Source organism: Coffea eugenioides, chromosome 3, assembly GCF_003713205.1.
Source record: "Coffea eugenioides isolate CCC68of chromosome 3, Ceug_1.0, whole genome shotgun sequence".
Classification (NCBI taxonomy): domain Eukaryota; kingdom Viridiplantae; phylum Streptophyta; class Magnoliopsida; order Gentianales; family Rubiaceae; genus Coffea; species Coffea eugenioides.
In genome coordinates, this window is record NC_040037.1 from 10,051,099 (window position 1) to 10,071,431 (window position 20,333).

Consider the following 20,333-nt stretch of genomic DNA (forward strand, 5'->3'; position numbering starts at 1 on the left):
AGAGGCGAGGTGTCAGCGATGGAAGTACAGGTGGTGGCAGAGGAGGAAGGATGGAAGGAGGCGGAGAAGGAAGATATGGAGGAGAAAGAGCTGCAAAAGAAGCGATGGTTGGTCTCTGACGAGAGAGAGGACTTTCATTTTCATTTTTTTCTTTGATTATACAGAGACCCGTTTTATTGATTTAATCCACTTAGGATCCGCGTACTAACCCGAATAGGAGGTGAAATTATTAACTTTGGAAGTAAATGGGAGTGTTTGGATAATGATTATTTGGAATAAGTATTTCAGATAATATTTAACACTCCTCAGATAACCGAAATAATGTTTGGATATGGCTTTTGGACTTTCAATCTTGGACCGAAAGTACTAGCTGATATGGACAAAAGTTCTGTTTTGACCATTCCAAAGCAAATCCAACGTGGCAAGGTTGGTTGTAATCAGCACTGGCTCAGGAAATAAGACAAGTGTGGGGCCCGCATTTTGCCCATTCACAAACGAAAACGGCTTTGAATTGCACAATCGGGGCTTTGTAAGTGCATATCCAGGAGCACTTTTAGTGGTAAGCACAAGCGTGGGTGCGTAGATACAAGTAGCTTGATATCGTACTAAAAGGCCTCACGACATATGAATGGAATTTTACCATTTCCGACGAACAAAACCCAGGAAGGAATTTATTTCAAAACAAATCCAAGTACAAAAATACAAGTTGTTACACATCGTGCATGAAACGCATGATGTGCAAGTACCCCATTGTAACATCACTTGATTATTTCTTCTACTAGAATTAAAGCATCTTATTACACACGAGAAACATGAGATATGCATTCGTTTGGATATATCCACCGCACCCCATATCCAGTTACATGTGTAGGGAGGAAGTAACTACTTCGCCTTCCTTGTATTTGCCATGGAGATTTTGATTCATCTAATGTCTCCGTCTTCGCAACGCGGCATGCATTTGATTGGCCATTTCTTCTCTCATTCCCTTCCATTCTTCAATTTCTTGCGGGGACGTCAATGGTTGTATCTGTGGATATGGAGGAGCTCCACCTTCGCCTTCGAATAGCACATCATCTTGTTCATACATCATGAAGTGATCATCCGAAGGCTAATTTTTCCTAAGAAAATTGTGTAGTGCACAACATGCAATTACCACATTGATTTGTGTTTGCATAAATGAATATGGAACCGGCCCCCTTAAATAGGCAAATCGTTGCTTCAATACACCGAAAGAGCGTTCAATTACATTACGAAGTTGAGAGTGACGAGTATTAAATAGCTCTTTCGGTCATTGGGCTCGACCACGTCCTTGTCCAACACTTGTGTTACGTCCTCCCTTGAACGGCGCTAAAAACCCAGGCTGCATCTTATAAGCCGCGTCAACCAAGTAGAACTTACCTACATGATTTCACTTTGAAATTTAGTAGTATATGTATATATATATTCCACTTTCTAGTAAAAAAAAAGAGTATACCATCCTGTCATAAATTTCACCTCAATATATATGTCGATAGGCATGGCGCACAAATAACACACAGCTCTGATCTTACCTTGTGGGGGAAATGGGAAGTCGGTGTGCATTCTCATTGCACTTTCTAACACTCGTGCATCGTGTGCGCTACCTTCCCATCCGGCATAGACATAAATGAATCGCATATCATGGTCACATACAGCTAATATGTTTGGCTTTGAGTCCCATGCCTATTTGTGTAGGCCATCTGCTCTATTGAGGGAACTGAAGCTGGGATATGTGTGCCGTCCAAAGCACCTAAACAGTCCTGCATTTTTAAAATACAAATTGGATGTTTATAAATGTTTATGTTTATGACCATTAAGTATTAAAATAAAGAAACATAAATTGCCCCAGGAAGAATATGCTTCTCCTTCAACATAGGTGTTCATGTGCTAGAGTGGTCCGAGGAGCATTCACTATTTCGAATTAGGTGATAAAAGATTGAATTTCCGACAAATGGACCAAAAAGTCACAAAAAATGGTTGGAACATATGTAATTAGGATGAAATTCGTATTCAAGTGTTCAATGTGAAAAAAGTGCAAAAATAGTTGAGAAATGCGAGTTGGGACATGTGTTACCTTGAACCAAGGATAGTACTTTGTGCTATACCGTATTTTTGGATGCACTTCATCACTTTGTTTGGGACGAATAATTCGTTGTGCAAATCGACATAACCCCAACAGCACTTCTGCTACATTTCTATGGATGGTTTCCGTTGAATGTTGGAATCTTTCGGCTACTACACGAGTTCGCGTGCTATGACTTAACATAACTAAAGTCATGGCTAGCAATTCCTCGATCGTCACATGCTTGTGTGGATTTTACGGGACATAGTTATTGCCTACCAGAACTTCACAAAGCCTCAAGAAATTGTCAACAGTAATCCGACAGTTCTCTAAAATACGGAGTGGGTGACCTGTTATTAACTCTTGAACCCACTTCCAACCAGGCATGTCAGAATTGCGACAAGGTATTTTGATAAGAGGACCATCGTAAAATTCTGCTTCCAGTGAAAAAAGTAGCATAGCGGCACTGTTAAGAATAGCCTCTTCGTCTTCTGCAGAGCGTGAGGTAGAAGAGGAGGAAGCGAAGTACGGATTGAAGTTAGCCATTGTGGAATTCCGGAATAATTGAAGCTAATCAAAGAGACGAATAGTTCTTAGGGGAAAGACAAGGGGGGAAAATAATTGAACAATTTGGAGTGGTCGTAATGTGGCAATCGACGAAAATGTGAAATCTGAGTGTATAGATGGGATATGTGGAGTAATACAGGGCAGGGCTTTAAATAGAGGGGAAGAGCTCAATGCCTTTTGGTAGTAGGCACCACCTACCAGTCGGTATGAAATGTTTATGCATTTTCACTTAATTTGAATTTTCATGATACATAGTAGTGAAAGTAGATTCTATGACATATTTAAAATCCATTGATGGAGGCGTGCTTAGCTTTTGCATTCCACTGAATATTTGGATATGTGGACGTAAGTTTAACCGACAACAGGATGTGGACGTAAGTTGAACGAGGAGATCTTTGAAAATCCAATGAAGGAAAGTAGTAGTGGTGGATCACATAAATTGATAGCATTTGGCTCTGTATTCTCTGCAAATGCATATGTTCACGTAGTGGGGATGAAAAGAGCTAACTTTCAAGATTCCCATGAGATAGATTATGCCGCAATTGATGTGCTAGTGATTTGATATTTGAAATAGATTCCCACGAACTAGATTCCAAGATTCCCACGAGATAGATTATGACGCAATTGATTAAAGTAGTCATGTGCTAGTATTTAAAGTAGATTCCAAGATTCTCACGAGATAGATTTCGCTTTTCATGTGCTAGTCATATTTGAAATAGATTCGCACGAACTAGATTCGGGCCTTGACCATTATCGTCCCCTAAATTGTTTCATATAGAATTGTCAATCTTTTTAGGAGAGGTGTTCCACTACTTCTACTTAATTGTATGCCTTACCGTTGGAGAGAAATATAAAAAATGCACATGAAAGAACCAAGCATGCATGAACCAGAAATGGTGCAAGGAATATTTGATTTCCCATCCTGTCCCTGAACCAAGTAAAATGTCCTAAAGTCATGGATAACACACAGTATCCATCTTCAATTCAGTAGCAATCCCTGAACCAAGCATACTAAGGACTATTTACAATCCCAATATAAAATTAAAGCGATGAAAGACACAAGAACACAAAAAATAAGCCTCCAGACAGCCATGTAAATTATCAACTCTGTTCTCAACTCAAAGCCTTCTTAATTATTAAAGCATACGATACCTTTAATTCGGTTAAATCAATTTAGGGACAACATATAAAGAACCACCACTATAACATCCCACAAAATCTGGTGGTAAATAACAAACCGCAATAACATGCCACCAAACACTACTGGTGGTCAATAATAAGCAAACGTTTGAAATACTTTTAGTCTTACAAATAGCTATTATAACAGAAATAGAGAGATACGACAATTTGACAACCACAACCAAGTTCTGCCCAAGAGGATCCTCACTTCGGCACGATCTTCGGCACAATGAACAACTCAATCCATGCCATCTGCTCGTCCTCACTGAAGCTAAGGAATAAGGCACGAAACTCGTCATCCAACAACTCCTTCAAGAGATACATGCTCAAAGTCCTCTCCAACTTCAGACCTTGCACTACTTTCTTGGCAACTTGAAGAGAATACTTCTCATTCGCTTCTCTTTCTTCAGAACATATGGAGGAAAATCTGTTGAAGTTGCTCAGTGCCTCTTGGTAGTTATCCGAACCCGACTTTCGGGACTTGGTTCCTCTTGAGCCTTCCTTCTCATCACTATAGCCAGCTGAACCAATGGTCGTGCCAGGATTCTAGAACAGACTCCCATCATCATCAGAAGTTCTGTTCGAATTGGCTGGATTGATGACAGAACTGGAAGCCAAGCCTTTCCCTTTGGTGTTCGGATCAGCCCTACGTCTACGGACACGAGGAGGAACAAATTGGGGTGGAGATTGAGCCGAAGATTGAGCGCGATTGCTGTCCATCACCTCATCCCACAAAATCCACAAATCAGCACTATGTGGGTATTGGAAGTCCGCATACTGATGATCCAGCTTTCACTCACAACAGGATTGACATAGTTTATTAGCTAAAAGCTCAAAATAGATAAGAATTCAGAAATAATAATCAACACTTCGCTAAGCTATTCGAGTAAAACTAACAGTAATAAAGGAAAAAACTTCTTATGAAAATCGAAAACTAAAAAAATAATCAACACCGTTACTTGATATTTAACACTTTGGGATAATGAACTAGGCCCTTAGTAGGAGATAATCAACACCGTTACTTGATCAAACTCTAAATCCAACCAGAACGACTTCTGAAAATCGTATACAGACACTTGAATGAAGACAGACACATAAGCAAACAGGCCCAACTTTATGAAAAAAAATGAAAAGAACCACGAGTCTGGATAGTCATGTAAATAAGCAGCAAGTAGGCGGAGTTGGCGAAAGTAAACTTGAAGAGATCACTGCACACTATACCTGCCACAAATATCCCCATTGCTCTGCTCCGGCCACAAAGCATCGGTGTTCCTCGTCCCATCCGATCCCAGTCTCTGGCTTGGAACTATCACCGCGAAGGTGTGTGAACAACCTCCATTTCTCCACCACTCGATAGTACTTCGACTGGGATTGAGTTCCTGTGCAGACAACCCCGCATTCTTGAGTCAGGTATGCTGCCATTGCCATGTGGTTTGCCAGTGTGCTTCTAGTTGCCTCCCACTTCCCACTTTTCTGCCATTCAACATACGTCCGCATATACAGCTCCTCTTCCCAGTCTTGCCAGTGCTTCTTTTCGGACATCTATGCATGAGCATAAAGGGATAATCAATCACATTAATAAGTTAGAGTGGGAAACAGACATAGGGTGGTGGCGTTTCAGTGGATTTTGAACATTGGTTGGCTCACCTCAAAGTAGTTAATTAGGCTTTCTTCAAAGTCGTTGGAGTCATCGCAAGATTGGGCACTGAGAGACGTAGTCAAGCTAGACGGGGATTCTAATACAGAATGAATATGTTAAGCTACTACACTTGACTAACTGAGATGCATATCTGAAATGGATGGAAATATGCTACAAGAATGGTGAAACCAATACGCCATTCTCTTACCAGATGATGAACTTAATTTTGTCCTTTTGGCACTGGGCATTTACTTACTTTCGGGTTGTCTATGATTATCGTTTAACTCGTGTACGTTCAGCTGTGGAAAACCCTGGTCACAAATGAAGAACCGTCCACATTCAACACAAAGTTGAAACATAGAAACATGACAAAGATTAGTCTTTGTCAACTGTAAAAACCTAAAATAGCTAAGAGACTTTCCTATGCACATTCATCACCAGCATAGCTCACGCAATAAACATTTAGTGAAATTCTGCCAAAAATCCACAAAGTAAACTAGGCAATCAAATGACCAAACAGACGCAAATTATGGCAATAGACATGCACATAAATTCTGGCTAATAACAAATGCCTCACGACCAAAGATGAAATTTGAAATACCAGCACCACAAATATTTAAATTCTCCAACTTAAATTACACGAGCGGAAAACAAGTGAGCATAGCTTGTTAAACTTCTCCAATAACATTTATGGGGGAAAACCTTCCTCCCTGTGGACCACAAGGTGATTCTCACTAACCCGCAACTCAAATGGATGACTTGTTAAACTTAATTTGAAAACGGCATCATAAATGAAGAAAACCCAAATACTCTAAATGCGTAGGTTTTTTTTTCATTTGATCACAAATGTGAAGATGGCCAAATTAAATTGCGGATTATCCCGACATTCCTCACCAAAGAGATCATGGTTGTGCATTTCTTACTAAATTCGGGCATTCAATATAGTAGTAGTGAATTACTAACTGAATTCAGTCATCATGAAATTGCATTCTCATTAAGCATAGCCATGTTACCTTCGCCGCACTGGATATGGAGAGTAATACAAGCTTCCCTTCGGCCTGAGGGAGCTTCCAGATTTCCCTTCAATTCCCAAACGCAGCTGCAAAGCTAGCTGCAGTTGGATTTTTGGAGCTCAAAACCCTGAATATTAGCTAAAGTATCCAAGGCTCCCAACTTCCACTTGCTTAAGGTCAGTGATTTATACACGATCACCTCAACTGGAAATTGAGCAGATATATGACGCAATTGGGGTAATAAGTTGCTACCAGTATGCCCTTGAAAGAAGATAAAGGAGGGTTCTATTGCCTTGATGGGAGATGACAGACACAAAGCAAGAGGAAGAGGACGAAAATGAGGGGAATAAATTCTGTGCAGGGAGGAAGATAGACATGCAGCTTTACCTTTACTTTTACTCTTCACAGGAAGCTTGACAACGGTAAAAAAAAAAGGCACTGTTCAACCACCTAACTGATGTCTGAGCTCAACAGGAGCTCCACATGCGATCCGACAATTTACAGTGTTAGCCTTTCCACGTGGTTACGGTGGGCCCAATTGACCCCGTAAGCTTTCCACCCTGGCACCATCTTAAACCCGTACAGAACTCAATTTTTTGAGTTATTTCAGTTCCTGTCCAAACATTTTTATGTACCATTATTTGGAAAAAGCAAGAAAACGGCCTATCCAAACACTCCCATTGTATGCTAAAGAACTTTATACTCCCTCCGTCCCATTGAAACTGTCATACTTTTCATTTTGATCTGTCCCAAAATGTTTGTCACATACCTAAAATGGCAAATGAATTTTTCTCCTTCTTCTAATTTTACCCTTCTGACACTACCTTTAAATATGTGGGTCCAGCATAAATTGTCAAAAGAACAAGACACGCTTTGAAGTGCGTGGCTGATGCTAGCCAATGTTTACTAGCGCGTGCAGTGCAAAATAAGCAAAAAGTTAGTGTAGCGTTAATAATTAGTGGGCCTAAAGTGTTGACTAGTTTGCATAAACCATTTGAATAACTTCATCCGCACCACTATAGGCAAAATTTGGACAGCTTGGCGGGGATAATTTAGGAATTACAGACAGCTATCTCTTCTTCTTGTCTACTATTGATAAATATTCCAATTCCCGAAAAGTGACAAATTTTTCAGGACAGAGGGAGTATAAAGTGGGAATGGTACTTAAATTGGTTGTTGGTCTTTGGTCTTTGGTCTTTCATCCTCCTCCTCATGCGAAAATCACGTGCCCCTGCGTTGGAAGGGACCGCTTAAATTGGTTGCTGTTTTTTTTTTGCTCCTTCATTCATCATCATGCACGCATCCCCTGCACCATATTATAGTTAGTTTGCTATTTTTTTATTTTATAATATTATATATATATATATGATTTTTCCTTTAAATCATTCCATTCCTATGATTTTTCCATTTGAATAATTCTATATTATATATTATTTATATTTATTATTATATTATCATTCTAATAATCGAATATGCAATTGTGTGCTCAAGTTATTGTGCTTACGGTATTTTTTTTCCCTATTTTCTTCTGGGTATTCTATTGTAATAGATTTTTTTAATTCCGTTTTGGTTTGGCTGCTTTTTTTTCCCAATCATCATAATAATGCATACAATGTATGTAGCACTTTATATTTGTAATTATATTTTGTTTGTTGCATTTATATTTTCCTCATTTTTTATTGATTTTATCAATAAATTGATATAATAAAAAAAACAAATATTGGTGATTCTCCAAAAAATTTTTTACAGACCCTTTTGTGATAATTAATTTTATTATCATAGTAAAGGTAACGAAAATATATGTAATTAATTTTTACAGACCCTTTCCTTTTTTTATGCATTTAAATTTTAGCCTCTTTAAAGATCCCAATCATTGCAATTAACTTCTATTCCAGTCATTCATCACTTCTACTGTCATCAGCCGTTCTTTCATTAGTAGTTTTCCGTTTAGGTTCAGGCCACATGATATAGGATTGTCTTTGCATTTCCATTGTACCCCTTACTATGTCTATAATTACTTTGCATGTATGCTTCACAGGCTCCGCACTTAATGTTCTGCAAATGTTTCTTTTGTAATTTTACATGGTTGCTACTATAGCTATTAGTCGGCAGATTAAACCTCCCACCACGCGCAATCTGCAATTCATTAAATGCTGCTGTCTCCATGCGAGATTTGCACATCTTTGAAATTGCTTTCCCGAGTTTTCATGCATAGAACAAAAGTCAGGTAATCATGTAAATTCTTTCCCTTACATTTCAGCCTGCTTTTCTTCTTTTGCTTTGTTTTATGTACTGCTTCCGCTTCTTCTTCCTCGAGCTCCTCCTTCCCTCTATTTCGTTGCGGATCTTTCTTTGAACATTGTTATTGCTACTCCCTCCGTCCCGTTTTGTTAGTCTTGGTTTTTTTTTCACACAGATTAAGAAAGTGTAATTAATTTGGTTGGAAACATAAATTTAGATTAATAATTTCCTAAAATACCCTTATGCTAATCACGAAGAGTGCCAATTAATATCAGTTACAGCTAATGGGTTAGTATTGGAAAAGCTCAATGTATTCAATGTAGTGGGTTAGTATTTAATAACAATGTATTAATAACAAGATATTTAATAAGGGTATTTTAGACAATTTGAAAGATTACTACATTTCTTAATGGGAAAGTGGACTACAATTTGGGACAGACGAAAAAGGAAAACAAGACTAACGAAACGGGACGGAGGGAGTATTTTTTGGTGTCTGTTATTACATCTATTGTAAGTAATGCTCTATTTTCCCTTGCCTTATTCTTGTAATATTTATATTTTTTTCCTTAGGATTATTTTGTTTTTGATATTCTTCTACTTCCCATGCTTACTACTTTTTTCTACTTGTCACTATTATTATTATTATTTTTTATCTTGCATTTTTATTGTTTTATGATTCTCTTTGCTCTGTGGTTTTCATTTTCATTGCATTGTTGTCTCATGGCATTCCCTTCGTCAGAACACAATTTCTAGTTCGCCTTTGTTTTGCAATGACAATTAACAAGGCTCAAGGTCAGACTCTTGACTATATTGGTTTATATCTGAAGGAACCCGTATTTTCTCATGGACAATTATACGTTGCACTCTCTAGAGCAAAAAATGCTAATGCAATTAAAGTTCTCATACTTCCAGAAACATTTGCTGAAGTAAAAACTGATGTGTTTGTTGAAATATTACAGTTATCTAATTGATCATTCGCACTCTGCATAGGTATCTTGACCTTTAAATATTGTTATATCTTGTTCTCAAATTTATAGTTTTCTTTATCCTTGTAAACCGAAATTTCTTGCTTGTATATTTTTGTTATTGCTAATGAGTATAGGATGGCTGCTATATTGCCGATCAATGAGGTTGAAGTCGGAATGGAGAAGTGGACAGCAAAAGTCACTGTCCAAGAGAAATAGCAAGTTACTTCATCAATTAGCACACCAACTAAGAAACAAAAATTTATCTTCATTGATTCTGAGGTATTTATTTTGATTAAACTTTTTTATATTCAAAATTGTATCTGCTATGCATCGAGATATAAATAGTACTCATTTGTCCGCCATCGTAATAATTATTTTCCAGGGCTCAAAGGTTGAAGGAATCATCCTTAATGCTAATATTCCTATAATGAGCCCCAGATTAGAGGTTTACAAAAAGTACCTCATCTCTAATGCTCAAGTGAAAAAGATCCCTGATGCCTTCAGAACCACTGACCTAACAAAGCAATGGAAAATCAACAGTCGAACAATTATTTAAGAGATTGTGGACGAAGAGGATGTTATAGTTGCAAAGTTTGCGTATACCAAGTTTAAAGACTTGGCACAGTATATGGATCGAAAGGACATTTCTGTTGGTGAATATCTTTCTTCTCAAGCATAACTGGTTTACCTTACTTGTTATATGCTATTATGCTTATTTTTAAAATTGCTCTCACTAGATATTATGGGAATTGTCATTGCTGCATTGGATGAAAAAATTGTCACGAAAAATTCAAACGGATCACAAGTCCAGAAGCTTGTCATTGTTAATGAGGAGTAAGAAGCCTTAATCTTTGCTTACAATGGCTATCTGCTATTACAAATTATAGCCTTTTTCCAAACAATTATAAAGTGTGAAACTGTTCAAACTATGTCAGATTGCAGACAGTTATGCTATCCATGTGGAATGCTTTTATTGATAATGAAGGCTCCAAGATTATTTCAGACATTCAGAACTATCCTGTTCTTATTGGAAGAAGGCTAAAAGTTCAAAATTATAATGGTAAGTATAACAGTTGACACTTGCATTTTTTTAACATCTAACCTTTTTCTATTTGTACGTTTTGCGAATCACATTGTTTCCCCTCTTCTTTTGCATAGAAGTGGCTCTTGCTACCTGGTTTGATTCAGCAATCCTTGTAAATCCACCTGTCCAAGAAGCAAGGGAACTGAAGAATTGGTTCTGTTCTTATAATTTTCAATATTCATTGCTTATAAACTTTATAATTTATCTGTTTGTTTGACAACCAAAGGGACTTAAGAACTGGTTTCACTCTTATAATTTTCAATCTGGGTTGCATATAAAACTAATATTTTAATTATTTGGCTGACTATTTTAGTATCCTATATACAGGGCAAGTAGAAATGCCAAATGCCCTGCAGACATTGGTGAAAAGAGAACTTACAATCTTTACAATCCTGATATCTCTTTCCAGGCAAATCCAAAAATTACTGATATATCAAATATCAGTTCAAAACACAAGGTAGTATCATGATTACAAATTTTCCATTACATTTCAGCCTATAAATAGTTTCACTAATTCATATGCTCACTATATTTTAGAATGTGTGGGTGAAAGCATCATTCTCATTTGAGCACATCTTCCAAAAATTTTGGTACATGGGGTGTGAAGAATGCTTCCGTTCCACGTCTGCAGATTATGGTGTCTTGTTCATGTGTAATACTTGTAAACAAAAACACAGGACTGAACCAAGGTATAATCATCATTTATTAGTTACTTATCATTTCTGCTACTGCTGCTTATTATATTATCATTTATTTTCCTCTATTGTGCCTTATTTAAATTTACATATTTAATAGGTGTAAATTTGATGTTAATATCTCTGATGACACCTGAACAGTCACAGTCACACTATTTGGTGATTTAGCTGAGAAACTGCTAACATTCACAGCAAAAGAAGCAATGAAGCATTATTATCAGGTTTGCTCTCACCATGACGCATCAATACATATGTCTATATATATATATATATATATATATTTTCTTGTTTTGTGCGTTGCAGAATATGGCGTTACCACTTGAAGTTCTGCATGAGGAGCTAAAATAAAAAAAGTTCCTTGCACACATTAAACCTGTACAAGTCCCCCTGGTTGATGCAAAACAGCTTTTCACAATGGTATACTATAAAGAAGCTTCTCATGAACAAGTTTCTATTACAAAATCCAATGAAGAGACGTTTACTTGTCTTTCATCAGGTTATAACCTATACTTAATCATCTTTGTTTTACATGTTAATGAATAACTATAAAAATAAGAAGTATTAGTACATTTACTCTATACTATATGCAATTTGTTTTTCTATGACAAAGTCAACTTACTGAGTCAAGTATTGTTAATGCTTTTTCAACAGGTGAAAGCTGAAAAAAATGGCCTTATTAATGTGACATGATATCCATACTGAAAAAATATTCAACCATTGAAAGCCAAATAGTGTGCAAATATATTAATTGTAATAATTTAGACAAGGGTTAATTGTAATAAATAGTGGTTATTAACATTTGTTTCCTACTATATCTGTTAGACTAGGGGTCGGACAAATAGATTAAATTTACTATATTCTAATTTAATTATCTCCTTTGTTAATTAATGACTGGTTCTCCGTATCGTTTGTTTATAATTGCAATCCATTGGTTACCAAATTTCATATTACATTGCAAAAAATTGATTTCAAACGAAACCATTTTGTCCTTAAAAAAAATGAAACCATTTTGCATGATGGACCTTTGGATTCTTGATTGAGATGATGGTGTCGTTTGAGATAGTGGTTAGTTTATCCTTTTTGCCATCTTTATAATTATCTCCTCCACACCACATAAATTCATACACATCGTACTGCAAATATTAATTATAGTACTTTATTAACAATTATACCAGCTCATTGTGGGCATTACATAAATTCTTCACCGTGCGCAAGCACGGTATGTTTCTACTAGTGGAATTAGAATTGTGATTCTTAGGTCTTACCAAAGAATTGAATTTGTGGAATTGATGGCCTATAGAATTCGAATTGAATTCTAATTCTCTGGCATTGATAGTGTCCAAACTGACCCCAATTCCAATTCTAATTCTAAACTTCATCCCAATTCCAATTCTAAACCCCAATTCCACTTACCCTTAGGGTATGTTTGGTACCCCATAGAATTGGGGTTTAGAATTGGAATTGGAACCCCAATTCTAATTCTTGTGTTTGGATGCTGCCTTTTCCATAGAATTAGCATTGAATTCTAATTCCAAGAGGTTCCAATTCCATGAATTGAATTCTTTACCAGATCAAAAGAATTCTAATTCCAATTCCACAATTAAACGGGTCCAAACGCGGATCTAATATGGATCAAAAATTAAAATCGGGTCAAGGGTATCGGCACCCCTCTCTTTCTATCTAACTCACCATTTTTCCTCAGCCGCAGGTGCTCTGCTCTCCACCATCGCTTCCACCTGCAACCCTTTCCCACCACCGTCTCCCCCCTGCCTTCCGTTTCTCTGGCCACTCATTTGGTCTAGATCCAAATGAATCTGACAACGATGGGAGAACTGCCCTGGTGTGTATATATATACTACTCTCATTTGACTCCTTAAAAATTATTTCTAGAATGCAATTCTGTCTTTTTGTTCATTCTACATCCTTTTTTTGTACTCAGCATATAGCTGCATCAAAAGGAAACGAGAATTGTGTGCTACTGCTTCTGGATTTTGGAGCGGACCCCAACAGCAGAGGTATCTCCAACTTTCATACTGCTTTAAGTTATGACGTCCAAATACTGCTATGGGAACCCAACTTTGTGATGATATAGAAGCAGGAAAACAATTTAAACAATTCACCTCATTATCAAGAGGGCTGTCCTCCTTGCACCCCCCACATCATTTGTCGCAAACTAATGACAATTATAATTTGCATGCCCCTTCTTCATGTTTTATAACTACAGTAATGGCAGCAATAGTAAAAACTTAGCGAAATGTGGCCCCTAATACTCTCCAGGCGTCAGTTTTATTTATTAATTTGAGCCGTCTTTGATTTAATTGCTAGTACTGTATGATTTACCCCTCATCCTGTCCGAGTGCGGACTGTATGGGCTGGCCCTCTTGCATCAGTGAGAAGTGAAAAATACCCTTTTGGTCATTCCGTACAAGTTGAAAATGGCTGAATCTGCATCTCCTAGACAACTGTAACACCAGTCTCATTTACTCTTTTAAAAGGTGTCTATATTTACTGCGATTGTCCATTTCATTTTGGTTTGCCTGTTGATCTGTATTTTTTTCATTTTGTATTTTGTTATTGCTGTTTTTGGGGGTTGTTGTACTCAAATCTTTTATAACTCCCTTCTCATATGGTTTGAGTTTTGGCTTTTTTAAGTGTAGAATTCTCCTTACTCATTAAAGAGACTAACATGCTCTCTACAAAATAATTGGTATCTTTGAGGCATAAATATCACTTCTGAATCTTGATGCCTTCTCTTAGTGAAAGTTCATTCGACATTTAAGGCAAATCATTTTTTTCTAGTTTTGTTTGAAGACAGCATAAGCAAAGAATTGGAATGTCCAGCCATAGTCATAGAACTTAAAATACAGGAATTCTGTTTACCTTTGATGGACGTTTCCCTTTATTTACTCTTCAATGATATGAAATCAATGTCCAGCCCAACACGTTTTTAAGTTTAGAGATCGATTGCCTTTCATGACTAGGTGCATATTTGCCTTTCATTTTTAGTTCTATAATGCAGTAGCTATTAAATATGTTCTTAAGAACATGACATTGTGATGTTTTTCTGGTGCATATCTGCCTCAGATATGGCATCTGAAGCAACATCTCAGTCAAAAGGGAAAGGCAAAGGGTATTTCACTTGGACTCCTGAAATGGATCGTGTAATGGGCACCTGTTTTATTGACCAAATGAACCAAGGAAACAAATTGGATGGTAAATGTGCATTGGTAATTGATTTTTTTTGGTAATCTCCAGTTGAAGTTGTTTTGTAGAAGAAGTTGAGCTGATTGCTGGAAGCCCAAGTAGAGCAAGTAGAAGTTGTTACTACTCCATCGTGTATCCATGACTTTTTAAATTCTGATGAGTTCTTTGTTTTTTATGTAATGGATCAAAACAAGATTATAGAAAGATTCTAGAGAGTATTTCAGCTATTTTCTCTGTTTTTGAGATGATAAGAATGGAACATTGGATCTTTTGTCTGATGAACTAGCATTTTAGATATTGAGATTAACATAGCTGCCTGTGTTGATGCCCTGACTTGTCCTTGAGTTACATGAACCTTTGCATTCTTGGATGAAGTTGATGCTGAGATGCGAAGAGTACAACATGAGGTTGATGATGAAGATGAAATGAAAGATGAAGATGAGGAAAATGGAATGGAAGATGATGGTCCAAATAATGATGGTGGTGTAAATGCTATTAACGAGAATCGAATTCGAACAGTACAACCAACTAGCGAGTGGACACAATTTAGGAATGCTTTAGCACGAGCAATGTTTATTGACTATCAAATTAGACAAGGCCATCATGGAAGTTGAAATTTGATAGGAATTTATTCGAACTTAATTTCATATTAGAATGGCCATTTATTGAAAAATAGTAGCAATGTATAATTGTGCTTTTCTTTCTCTTTTTTTTTTTTGGCTAAAAACACTTTGTTTGCGTATTCCTCTATTTCTTGTATTCCTATATTGAAATTTCTTGTAAGATACAAAATTCAAATATTTATAATAGGTACAAGTTATGACTTTCCTCCCAATTCATATCATAGAGTAGGCTTTTGATTTTCTAAAATTTAAAGTTCTTAACTTTAAAAACGTATCAAGGTTTTAACTCGATAAATATTAACTACTTTTTATGTTAGAATATACAATTATTTTTTATTTAATTTAATTTAATTTTTTTTAAAAAAAAAAGAATTTTTTATTTTTGCAAAAAAGGAACTAATTTTTTTTCTTTTAAAGCTTTATTAACAATTAGTTAAATGCAAGAAAAAATAAATTATTAAAGGTACTAATTGGTTTTTTCCTTAAAGCTTTAGTAACAATTAGCTAAATGTTAAAAAATTATTATATAGTAAAAAAAAGAAATTTTTTATGTAAGGAAATATTAGTTGGAAACAATTCTAATTCCTAATGAATTCTTCTCTCATACAAACAAAGAATTTGGAATTTCAAATAAATTCTGTATCAATTCTATGCATTTTCCAAACGAAAGAATTGAAATGACTTGGAATTCCAATTCATAGAATTCCAATTCTATAGAATTTCAATTCTAATTCAATTCTAATTCTGTAGAACCAAACGTACCCTTAATGAATTCACACTTCAATCATCGAACGAAAACTTTCAAAGTCAATCACTGTGGCATTCCCTAATACAAACAAACCAGTCAAAGGTCACCGTTGAAAAAGAATGAACCAAATACAACCAGCACGTGTTATTTGTCTCATGACTACATTGTTCATGTGTTCACAAGAAACGACCCAAAAAACCCTTCCAAAATTCCTTAGGCATTTATTAGGCAGAATGGTCAAAATGGACCATTTCAGGTCCTCCAAGGATTTGATTGATCGAAGACCACATATTTGAGAAACAAAATTGACCATCACAAAAATGAAGTATAAAAGGACAAAAAATAATTCCTTTTAATGTTAAGTAGTAATAAAAATAAGCATGATTAATCATCAAGAAAAATGTGATTTTTTTTTCCTTTCTAACCTTTGTTAATTCTTTTTTAATAATACAATTATCAAGTAAAGACTTTGCGAAGGCAATCACCATGGCATTTGTACTACAAACCGACCGCAGCTTTTGACAATCAATAGTCGCTGCCTCTAAAGTCAAGTAGAATTTAGGGTAGGCATTAGGAGTTGTGAAGCATCAATATCTAATTAGGGTAGTCAAGTAGAATTTAGGGTGTCATATTGTACCATTATTGTATGTATTGTCAAAAAACACTAAACAAGACTTGATTTTTCATGTGTTCACAAGACACGACCCATTTAACCTGTTAACTTACAATAAACACGAGAAACCCTTCCAACCAGTTTAGCACAGTGTAACACATCCTTTCTAAAGTCTCGTGTAATCAAGTCTATCAAGTTGGGCCCCTCTAACATAAAAAATTAAGTTAAATAGGACATGAATCTATCATTGGGAACATCACTAATGGCTAATGAATAAGCATTTTAGGGACTAAAGTTAAAACAGTTATCAACGACTGTATGTGATACAAAGTCTTCAACATATAAAACAACGTATGTATGGAAATGGTACTTAGGATGTTAAATCACAATAAATGCCCACTACAATGATTAAATATTGGCTTAAGTTTAGATAGATCAGATGCTCAAAAATCCAATCATTCAAATTGTTCAAATCATTTCACCAAATAGTGTGGCACAGTATGAACAATTAGGTTTTTGAACACCAAATCTATCCAAGTTTTGAACTTAAATATTACTACTAAATATCCGCTCAAATTAACGTGTCAAATGGTTTAAGGCAGTTGTGTATTTAAGAGCCATTTTGACCGACATTTCAAAGTCCTGCGTTAGTTGTGTTCCAAATGTGACAATGTGATAATGCAACGTTCAATTATTGACTTTTGGAATTTGTTAAACGTTTCCAAAACGGGAAGAAAAAGGAAAAGAAATTGCAGGCTTAGATTATAGTACGCCATTTGCGATTTCCTAGGCAAGTACTGTCACTAGACTAATCTCATTTCCTATACAAGATTCTCAAAGGATGGATTCTCCTCACAAATTTGGATAATGTCCTATAAAATTAAAGGAGCATAATGTGTATTTTAAGGTTTACACTATTTTTTGACATACCTAACAATTACTATAGCATCGAGCACAACATTTAGATGGTTTTCTTGGTAATCAAATTTATTGATCAAATGCCAGAGTAACGCCTGCTAATAGGCGGATTTCTAATATTGTGAGAGAAAATCATCTCTTCTTGATCTTATCTTCGCCACATATATGGGAATATAGTCACCACAAAACTTAACTACATGTAGCTAATTTTTTTTTTAAAGATAATCACCTACTGTTCAATCGTTTACTACGTGGAATGCCAAAAGCACCATGTAGATTTCACGAGAACAGGCCTTACAAGTGCCATTTTGCACAATTTGGTAAATTTTGGTATGTAAAGTAAGAATTAAATGGATTGAGATAGTTAAGAAAGTGAAAAAGAAAAGGGGAATAAGTGGGTGAAAATAAATGGATGGAATTGATTGTTACAAAAAAAAATAAAATACTCAAAATCTATTCAAATTTAAAAAAAAAAACTAAATATGGCCACATGACAAAAATATTGAGCTTCCACTCAGTAGAAAGTAAAAGTAGTCAATTCAACAACCTACTAAAATGGGAATTGAATAGTGGATTATTATTATTATTATTATTATTATTATTATTATTATTATTATTATTATTATTATACATATACATAAACACACATATGGTATGCACATGCCTGTCACACTTTTTCCCATACTTATTTTTTCAGATCCTCCATATTACCACAATAGCTTTGTGTATTATATAACAATTTTTACTCCCCATTTGAATTGTTATTTTCTTGAATTTTTTTTAGAAAAATTATTGTAACAATTTAGTGTATGTTAAATAAAATGGTGATTAAAAAATGTGATCATGGAATAAAATTTTTTTTGGAAAAACATCAATCCAAACATTTTGTTCCAATGCCCGACACCTACACATTGAGCCGCATTGTAAGTGCATCCACCCCACTTCATCTCTCAATCACAAACCAATTCAGATTTCACAGCTTTGGAGTTGGAAAATTCGGTGTAAGATTTGAGAATTCATATTTAAGGATTTAGGGATTTGGTAATGTGGTGGGAGGTAAAAGAGAAATTTTTTGACTCCCTATCTCGTTTCATCTAAAAGCGAAACTTTTTTTTCCCTAGGTTTGCTTGTATTCAAATTAGCAACAAGTGTATAAAAGTGAATAAGGATATCGTAGTAATTTTTTGCTTGTGTTCAAATTAGATTTTTAGAATAACTAGTGTTCTCGTTTATAGTTGTAAAAAATTATTTTAATAAATGCATGGGTGTTCACAAAAAGAGTTGAAAAATGGTTTTGACAAAAAGATGATTAAATTGCCCTTATGTGCTACAAAAGTGACATTTGTGCTAATTAAATAGTATTTTTATGTAATTAATTGTTTTTCTTGTAAAGACTAAATATTGGAAAAGAAGAAGATGAATGGAGACAAAGGCAAATTTAGAAATGAGGTACAAATAGTAATAAATGACAAAGATGTGTATGGCAGTAAAAATTTTCCTGGCCTCAGAATTATGTTAAAGTTTTTTTTTTTGAAAGGTATGTTTGTCTGTATGACAAAAGTATATGCTAGAATCGAAAAGCCAAAAGTAGCTCAAGAGATGCTTCTGATTTTAAGCTTTTTTATACAAAAAAAAATCAAAATTTTTAAAATCATTGATAGCACAAAAATAGCTTTTTGAAAATCAGAAGTTAAATCAAGTTTTCAAAATCAATTTAAAACATATCCATTCTCTTCTATACACGAAATAATCATCGGGTTTTCAAAATTTAGCTGAGAGCATAGAAATTAACTTTTAGAAGATCAGAAGTTGGAACGAAGTTTCAAATTTTAGTTGAAAATAGGCCCATCCTATTCTATACACGAAATAATCATGCGAGGCTCAGATATTTGATCTGTTTGCACCCGTAGATTAGGAGCCATCATTGATCGAGATCGGGGTTGGTCGAGTCAAACAGTCTTCCATAGACTTTGGGTTTTTTTTTTGGGGGTAATAATTTGATGGTTTAAAAACAAAAAAGTCTCCAGTGATATACCTAATACACAAAAAATCCTCTTATAATTTCAAAACAGATAAAACGATACCTTATGTTTTGAACTAAATTGTAAACTAACAGAATTCGTTAAATTTAACGAAAATGATAGTCTTGGTTGTTAAATTTATTGGATTCCGTTAAATTTACCGTTAAGTTTATCAGATTCCGTTAAATTTTCCATTAATTTACCGAATTTCGTTAAATTTAACGAATTCTGTTAATTTACAATTTAGTTCAAAATATGAGGTGTCGTTTTGTATATTTTGAAATCATGGGGGGATTTTCTATATATTAGGTATACCACATGGACTTTTTTGTTTTTAACCATAGGTTTGTCTACTATAGCACTTGTTAAGATATATTCCATGTGTCATTTTTGAAAATACAAGATTAATTAAGGAAAGGAAATAAATACAAAGAATGGTAGGTAAAAATTAAATAAAGAAAATATATAAACATAATAAAAAGTAGTAATTGTTAGTATATATATATATATAGTGGAATAAGTGAATGATAGCAAGTGTCTATAGGACACCCATTAAAAAAACTCTTAAATTTATATGGACAACATGATAAGCGATTCGAATCCATCAACTTAGCAAAGGCATCAATTTATATGGATAGAACCGGCTATGTTATGCATCAGTCATGGGATGATTGTTCAGACACCGTCCAAATGAACCACAAAACAAACAAGAGGAATCTGAATATACAGCTTTCCATAAG

The 20,333-nt window shown here is 35.1% G+C and overlaps 2 long non-coding RNA genes across 2 annotated transcripts; one reads left to right on the forward strand and one right to left on the reverse strand.

Annotated features, from left to right (window-relative positions):
- Positions 1–642: 642 nt before the first annotated feature.
- Positions 643–2,601, reverse strand: LOC113767082. The gene is made up of 3 exons (XR_003467855.1): positions 2,093–2,601; positions 1,551–1,778; positions 643–1,398 (listed from the first exon to the last, which is right to left on the reverse strand). It is a non-coding gene; the product is annotated as an uncharacterized LOC113767082 (long non-coding RNA).
- A 10,446-nt stretch (positions 2,602–13,047) lies between these two features.
- Positions 13,048–15,011, forward strand: LOC113765737. The gene is made up of 3 exons (XR_003467772.1): positions 13,048–13,306; positions 13,406–13,481; positions 14,551–15,011. It is a non-coding gene; the product is annotated as an uncharacterized LOC113765737 (long non-coding RNA).
- The last annotated feature ends 5,322 nt before the right edge of the window (positions 15,012–20,333 follow it).